This window comes from Salmo trutta, unplaced genomic scaffold, assembly GCF_901001165.1.
Source record: "Salmo trutta unplaced genomic scaffold, fSalTru1.1, whole genome shotgun sequence".
Classification (NCBI taxonomy): domain Eukaryota; kingdom Metazoa; phylum Chordata; class Actinopteri; order Salmoniformes; family Salmonidae; genus Salmo; species Salmo trutta.
The window spans coordinates 448,333-457,388 of NW_021822671.1; the positions used below are offsets into that span (position 1 = coordinate 448,333).

Sequence of the window (9,056 nt, forward strand, 5' to 3'; positions counted from 1 at the left end):
CTGAAATGATTTAGGATTTTTGTGCCCATGAAAACTATTTTCCCAGCGTAATATAAGGAGACACTAAATGTTACGTCGGTAGAGAGCATTTCAGAGATTTGAATACAAAAAACTGTCCTAACAGGACAATAACCAAAACCACAAGGCCAATTCTACACTGGAGGAACTTACCAAGATGACATTGAATGTTCCTGAGTGGCCTAGTTACAGTTTGGACTTAAATCGTCTTGAAAGTCTATGGTAAGACTTGAAAATGGCTTTCTAGCAATAATCAACAACCAACTTGACAGAACATGAATGATTTTAAATAGAATAATGAATATTCACATGAAGATCAGTCGCCTATTGGATGACATCACGACTTCCCATCAAGCCAACTCCTTGAAGGCCTTACTATGACATCACTCACTCCTTCTAGTTTGCAGTTGTCTAAAAAACACTATTTTGCTCAAAATATTTATTTGTTTCCCATTAGTGTGTTTATAATTTACTGTATTTATATCACTTTTCAACAGGAAAGGACATCATGAACAATTCCGACAGTACAAAAACATATTTAAGTGTAGAATGCCCTTTTAAAAATCACACATTAGTTCAACAACTGCAGAGTTTGTGTCCCTGTTTTATAAGATAGTACTCACTGTATTTACTGGTGTTAATCAGATCAATGTCCCTGTTTTATTAGATAGTACTCACTGTATTTACTGGTGTTAATCAGTTCTCCAGTCTTCTCTTCTTCGTCCTCCTCTAATGTGACAGTAATCTCCCCCTCTTCATCCTCCACTCCAAAAACTGCATCTTCCTCCTCTTCTTTCACAGTAATATCCTCCTCCTCTTTCACTCTGAAGGCGTCTTCCTCTGTAACGTCTTTCTCTTCTTCTTTCACTGTAACAGTCTCACCCTCTACTTGTTTTTGTATTGTAACAGCCTCCTCTTCCTCCTCCTCTTTCACCAGAGCTTCTTTCTCCGTCCAGCAGACCTCTTCTTCTTTAACAGGAGCGAGTAGCTTAGTGAACTCATGGTCGGAGATAATAGCTAGTTAGCATTAGCGACTAGACTAGTGCTAACTTAACCAGCCAGCTAGTTGACTTACAACGTAAATATTACATTTAATGGGGTAGCTAGTTGTTTCCACATAAGTATGTTTAAAGCAAAATGGCAAATAAACCACGAAATTGTCTAAAGAACTATAATGTTCCAACTTTGTCGGCTAGCGAGCTACCGAGGTGGCTGCAGTTGTTGAAGAAGAGTTCCGTCCACTAGATTATACGTCACACTAGAAACATCGCCTGAAAGACACATATCGCCATCTGCTGTCTGGAGGGAGGAAACGCAGTTGAGGAGGGAAAACAATTTTTATTCTTCATTGAATTATAATATTATAAAGCAGTTTAGGGAAACGTTTTTTTTCTCTCCATTAAATATGAATATTATATCAACAAGTACAAAGAGCAACAAGTGTTTGAATAGTTCAGATTTTTTATGAGAATTTAAAACAAACTCTACATCTACTCCACATCTGTATTTCTGATTCAGTCAAATAACTAGATATCAAAATAAGCACCTAGTTATTGGTACCCTTGATAATGATGAGCAAAAATTACTGTATGAAATAAATAAATTAACTTTACCCACTACCAGGATATTTTAGCCCAAAACCTGGTTACCTCTCTGCTAGGAGGCTGAAACTTGGCCATAAGAGGATCTTCCAGCAAGACACATCAACATCCACAAAGAAATGGTTAATTGGGCACAAAAATCAACATTTTCAATGGCCATCTCAGTCTTCGGACTTGAACTCCATTGAAAACCTGTGGTTTGAATTGAACAGGGCAGTCCACAAGCGCAGACAAAATAAATCAAGGACATGGAGAGATTCTGTATGGAGGAAGGGTCTAAGGTCCCACCCAATGTGTTCTCTAATCTCATTAAACATTTCAGTGTCGTTATCCTCCCAAGGGGAGGGTGCTGGAGTACTGAAAACATGAGTGGCAATAATTCAGACCCCAACCTTTTGAGAATTACATTTTAAACTAAATCTCTTTCTCTGAGCAATTGTATTAGTATAAAATAATATAATTTCCTTTTTTTGTGTTGGTGTAACAATACATCATGTAGATGTATATAATGAACAGACTAGGTCTATACTGCTCCTGCATGGTGTAACAATACATCATGTAGATGTATATATTGAACAGACTAGGTCTATACTGCTCCTACATGGTGTAACAATACATCATGTAGATGTATATAATGAACTGACTAGGTCTATACTGCTCCTACATGGTGTAACAATACATCATGTAGATGTATATAATGAACAGACTAGGTCTATACTGCTCCTACATGGTGTAACAATACATCATGTTGAAGTATATAATGAACAGACTAGGTTCTATCCTATTCTACTGTATCTGTATTCTACTGTATTACTCATCTCATATGTATATACTGTATTCTATCCTATTCTACTGTATCTGTCTATGTATTACTCATCTCATATGTATATATTGTATTCTATACTATTCTACTGTATTTTAGTCTATGCCACTCTGACATTGCTCGTCCAAATATTTATATATTCTTAATTCCATTCCTTTACTTTAGATGTGTGTATTTGTTGTGAAGTTGTTACATATTATTGCACTGTTGTCCTTGAGTGGTCCAGCCAGAGCCCGGACTTGAACCCGATCAAACATCTCTGGAGAGACCTGAAAATAGCTGTGCAGCGACGCTCCCCATCCAACCTGACAGAGCTTGAGAGGATCTGCAGAGAAGAATGGAAGAAACTACCCAAATACAGGTGTGCCAAGCTTCTAGTGTCATACCCAAGAAGACTCAAGGCTGTAATCGCTGCCAAAGGTGTTTCAACAAAGTACTGAGTTAAGGGTCTGAACACTTATGTAAATGTAGGATTGGGCCGTTGTCATCAAACTTCCATGATTAGTAAGAATTAGGGTAGATTTATAGGACTATTGTTTTTTATGATTCATACATGCTTTCCTAACCCTAAAATGTACCTAAATAATCTACAAGATCAGAGTATTTTTAAATCTACCAGTTGGTGTTGAAACAGAGACGAATGATGACTTTCTTGAATTGATCCCTAGTTTCTGACTCTGTGTATTCTATTGAGTCCGTCAACAAAATTAGAATTAAAAGGTATTTAAAGGTACAACATTCTAATTAAAGGTATTACCGTATTTAAAAGAATGGCTTAAGATGAAATGTACTCTAAACCCTATTGAATGAAAACTCCATGACAAAATCTGTTGGCCAACAACTGTGAGGGTTTTCAGCCAGGTATCAACACATGCAGAGTGTGAGTAAGCAAGACATACATTCCTAAATGGGGATCGGCCCCAGTCTCCTGGTAAAACACCAGAACCCTCCTCCTACAGCATTTATGTTCATTTTGAGAAAGTAGCACTACAGTCTCCGGGTAAAAAACTACTTTTGGGTAAAAAAGACGCAACACCTGTCTATGAATTTGAGAGGTTACATTGATGCTCCAGATACTCAACTAGTCTAAAGCAGACCAGTTTTATTGCTTCTTTAATCATAACAACAGTTTTCAGCTGTGCTAACATAATTGCAAAAGGGTTTTCTAATGATCAAATAGCCTTTTAAAATGATAAACTTGGATTAACTAACACAACGTGCCATAGGAACACAGGAGTGATGGTTGCTGATAATTGGCCTCTGTACGCCTATGTAGATATTCCATTAATAATCATCTGTTTCCAGCTACAATAGTCATTTACAACATTAACAATGTCTACACTGTATTTCAGATCAATTTGATGTTATTTTAATGGACAAAAAATTGCTTTCTTTTAAAAACAAGGTTATTTCTAAGTGACCCCAAACTGTTGAACGGTAGTGTACATCTACATCCTCCCATGTTGCTGAACCACTGATCAATAACTCCCTATTACAGGAAAAAACACTATTTCCATTGGTTGTTAGTACTGTACTGACCTCTCGTCCTCTGTCTCTCTCCTATTCTGCCTTGTGTATTTATCTTCAAAATATTCTTATAGTCCCAACATAGAACCAAATAGACTTCCCAAAAATAATAATATGGCATTTACTTTATTTCACATTTATTTAATCAGATATGTCAATTGAGAACCAATACGCATTTACAATGACAATCTGAATGAAGAAATACTAATATCAATCTATTTAAAAATTAACATGTTTTAAATATCCCAATTATATAGTGAACAACATTTAGGGGTTTAGACTTGCATTCAATCAATCTTAAGTTCATAATCAAATTTTTTTTTTTTTTTACTCTTTTAATCCGATTTTCGTCATGATCATGTCTTGAGCTGGAAAAAAAATGTAGACCTATTTTTCAGTATGTTTTCATTCATACAATGTGATTTAATGTAGCATGAACAAAAACACAATTTCTCAATCAAAAACATAAGTCAGAACACAGCCTCTCTATTCTCTCGTGTGATTTCAGGTCCTCTGACTGGGAAAATGTCTTTTCACAATGAGAGCAGTGGTATGTCTTCTCCTCCTGTGTATTAGTATGTTGGAAAGGCTTTTCTCCTGTGTGTGTTCTCTCATGCTTTTTCAAGCTCCCTAACCGGGTAAAACTCTTTTCACATCGGGAACATTTGTAAGGCTTTTCTCCTGAGTGTATTCTCTCATGCGCTTTCAGGCTCCCTCGATGGGTAAAACTCTTTTCACAATTGGAACAGTGGTAAGGCTTTTCTCCTGTGTGTATTCTCTCATGCTCCTTCAGGCTCGCATACCACCTAAAATTCCTTCCACAGTGGGAACAGTGATAAGGCTTCTCTCCAGTGTGTCCCCTCTCATGTGTTTTCAGGCTCCCTAACTGAGTAAAACTCTTTACACAGTGGGAACAGTGGTACGGCTTCTCTCCAGAGTGTATTCTCATATGTATTTTCAGGTTCCCTAACCCAGTAAATATCTTTCCACACTGAGAGCAGTGGTAGGTCTTCCTATCTTCTGTGTGTATTTCTTCATGTTGTTTCAGGTACCGTAACTGAGTAAACCTCTTTCCACACTGTGAACATTGGAAATGCTTTTCTCTTGTGTGTGTCCTCTCATGCTCTTTTAGGTTCCCTAACTTGGTAAAACTCTTTCCACAGTGGGAGCAATCGTAAGGGTTTTCTCCTGTATGTGTTCTCTCATGTACTTTCAGGTTCCTTAACCACTTAAAACTCTTTCCACACTGGGAACAGTGGTGTCGTCTCGCTGGTTTGGGTGTCTCTGGGTCTGGTTCCCCTGAAGGAGTCTCCCCACTGTCAGAGTGAGAGTCTGGTCCCTCTCCTACCAAAGACAGAGTATTTAGTTAAATACTAAACAGAGAACTGAATTAAACCTCCATAAAATAAAACTGTCTTCCTGTGAGGCTAGATTCCTCAAAAACCTGAAGTCAGTTTTCAGAACATTCCATAGTTTAATAAAAACTTGGTGGCCGCCCTAATAATAATAATAATAATAATAATAATAATGTAGAACATAACCTCCATAGATTCCTCAAAAACCTGAAGTCAGTTTTCAGAACATTCCATAGTTTAATAAAAACTTGGTGGCCGCCCTAATAATAATAATAATAATAATAATAATAATGTAGAACATAACCTCCATAGATTCCTCAAAAACCTGAAGTCAGTTTCCAGAACATTCCATAGTTTAATAAAAACTTGGTGGCCGCCCTAATAATAATAATAATAATAATAATAATAATGTAGAACATAACCTCCATAGATTCCTCAAAAACCTGAAGTCAGTTTTCAGAACATTCCATAGTTTAATTAAAACTTGGTGGCCGCCCTAATAATAATAATAATAATAATAATAATAATGTAGAACATAACCTCCATAGATTCCTCAAAAACCTGAAGTCAGTTTCCAGAACATTCCATAGTTTAATAAAAACTTGGTGGCTGCCCTAATAATAATAATAATGTAGAACAAAAAATCTAATCTTGCTCTCATGTTTATAGGCTGAGCAGAGCTCTATAATAGGGAAAGGGAAAGGGGGATGCCTAGTCAACTGAATGGATTCAACTGAAATGTGTGTCCCGTATTTAACCCAACCCCTCTGAATCAGAGAGGTGTGGGGGGCTGCCTTAATAGAGATCCACGTCATCATCATATAATAATAGATAATGTCATGTTTACAAGCTGAGCAGAGCTCTATAATAATAGATAATGTCATGTTTACAGGCTGATCAGAGCTCTATAATAATAGATAATGTAATGTCTTTAGGCTGAGCAGAGCTCTATAATAATAGATAATGTCATGTTTATAGGCTGATCAGAGCTCTATAATAATAGATAATGTCATGTTTATAGGCTGAGCAGAGCTCTATAATAATAGATAATGTAATGTCTTTAGGCTGAGCAGAGCTCTATAATAATAGATAATGTCATGTTTATAGGCTGAACAGAGCTCTATAATAATAGATATTGTCATGTTTATAGGCTGATCAGATCTCTATAATAATAGATAATGTCATGTTTATAGGCTGATCAGAGCTCTATAATAATAGATAATGTCATGTTCATAGGCTGAGCAGAGCTCAATAATAATAGATAATGCCATGTTTATAGGCTGAGCAAAGCTATAATAATAGATAATGTCATGTTATAGGCTGATCAGAGCTCTATAATAATAGATAATGTCATGTTTATAGGCTGAGCAGAGCTCAATAATAATAGATAATGTCATGTTTATAGGCTGAACAAAACTATAATAATAGATAATGTCATGTTTATTGGCTGAGCAGAGCTCTATAATAATAGATAATGTCATGTTTATAGGCTGAGCAGAGCTCTATAATAATAGATAATGTCATGTTTATAGGCTGAGCAGAGCTCTATAATAATAGATAATGTCATGTTTTAGGCTGAGCAGAGCTCTATAATAATAGATAATGTCATGTTTTAGGCTGAGCAGAGCTCTATAATAATAGATAATGTAATGTTTTAGGCTGAGCTCTACTATCTATCTATAGCTTGACAACATTTCTTTCCCTTTTGGTTACTAAGCAGTTATATCAACATTTAGCAACTACGTTAAACTAGCAACATTAGCAAACCGTTAGCTATATTTCAGAGGTTAAAAGTTGGATATTAAATTAAATGTGTCACGCAGTCAAATTTTACAATATACACAATGTCCCACAAAATGTGTACATATTACTTTTTTGAAAACTCTCATAACCTAACTTAACTAAAACCTAACCTCAAAGTTATTATTATTATTATTGTTTCTTGTTGGCTATTTTAATTGAAATCCTTCACAGTTATGTTGGATAAATAAAACATATAAGAAGCCATATGTATCTTACATTAAAAGGCCAATGCAGCAGTTTTTAATCTCAACATCAAATCCTTTCTGGGTAACTATGAAGTACCTTCCTGGTTTTGTTTTCAAAGATGCCCACTGTCTGGGTGTTCACTTCCCCCCACGGGTTACTATAGCAACACACATCACCAGTCATTTATATCTTGTTTGTCAATTCTGAGTGACATTAAAGTTGTGAATTTGCTAATCCATTGTTTAGGTTTTGTTGGTGACCCGCTCTTTGGTGGTATACACATCTTACAGTGTAGTTATCAATAAAAATAAAAACATATTAAAGCATAAACATTCAATAGAACGCTGCTTTAAAACCACGCATCAGTTCAACAATAGTTTGTGCTGCTGTTTCTAAGACAGTACTTACTGGTCTTAATCAGGTCGCCTGTCTCCTCCTCCTGTTATTGTTCTTCCTTCTTCCTCCTTCAATGTGACAGTTATCCCCTCCTCCTTCACTCCATAAACTACATCCTCCTCAGTCTCTTCCTCCTCCTCTTTAACTGTATCATCCTCCTCCTCTTTCACTCTGAATGCGGCTTCCTCTTCTTTCACTGTAACAGCCTCACCCTCTACTTGTTTTTGTATTGTAACATCTTTCTCTTCCTCCTCCTCTTTGACGAGAACTTCTTTCTCCGTCCAGCAGACCTCTTCTTCTTTAGCAGGAGGAGAGTAACTTAGTGAACTCATGGTCGGGGATGTTAGCCAGCTAACCTAGCTAGTTAGCGACTAGCCTGGTGATAGGCTAATTTATCAAGCCAGCTAACGTTACCTGACTATACGGAAATATGACATTAAATGGGGAAACTAGTTATATGAAAGGAATTATGCTTTAAATACAGAGGCAAATATACACCGAAGAAGTCTGAACAGCTTGAATGATTCGGCTAGGAAGCTACCGAGGTGTCTGACTAGATGTTGTTGAAGAAGTGTTCCGTCCACTAGATTATACGTCACGCTGAAAGCATCGCCTGAAAGACGCACATCTCCGTCTGTTGACTGGAGGGAAACGCAGATAAATGTTGATTTTATTTCCAGACAAAAAGTGCATTTTTACATTTCTTTCATTTAATAATAATATAATAGTCAGACATCTGCAGATTTGTAATAAGTAATAATAACCTACTTCCACATTCGACCAACCCAACAGATGTTTCTACTACAATGAATATTAACCAATGAGGTGGGTCTTTCCACATTCTACCAACCCAACAGATGTTTCTACTACAGTGAATATTAACCAATGAGGTGGGTCTTTCCACATTCTACCAACCCAACAGATGTTTCTACTACAGTGAATATTAACCAATGAGGTGGGTCTTTCTACATTCTACCAACCCAACAGATGTTTCTACTACAGTGAATATTAACCAATGAGGTGGGTCTTTACACATTCCACCAACCCAACAGATGTTTCTACTACAGTGAATATTAACCAATGAGGTGGGTCTTTCCACATTCTACCAACACAACAGATGTTTCTACTACAGTGAATATTAACCAATGAGGTGGGTCTTTACACATTCTACCAACACAACAGATGTTTCTACTACAGTGAATATTAACCAATGAGGTGGGTCTTTCCACATTCTACCAACACAACAGATGTTTCTACTACAGTGAATATTAACCAATGAGGTGGGTCTTTCTACATTCTACCAACCCAACAGATGTTAATACTACAGTGAATATTAACCAATGAGGT

General features: G+C 36.5%; 1 long non-coding RNA gene across 1 annotated transcript; it reads right to left on the reverse strand.

Moving 5' to 3' along the window:
- Window positions 1–4,923: 4,923 nt before the first annotated feature.
- LOC115183122 (uncharacterized) lies at window positions 4,924–7,812 on the reverse strand. Its single transcript, XR_003873965.1, has 2 exons — window positions 7,722–7,812; window positions 4,924–5,313 (listed from the first exon to the last, which is right to left on the reverse strand). It is a non-coding gene; the product is annotated as an uncharacterized LOC115183122 (long non-coding RNA).
- Window positions 7,813–9,056: the final 1,244 nt, after the last annotated feature.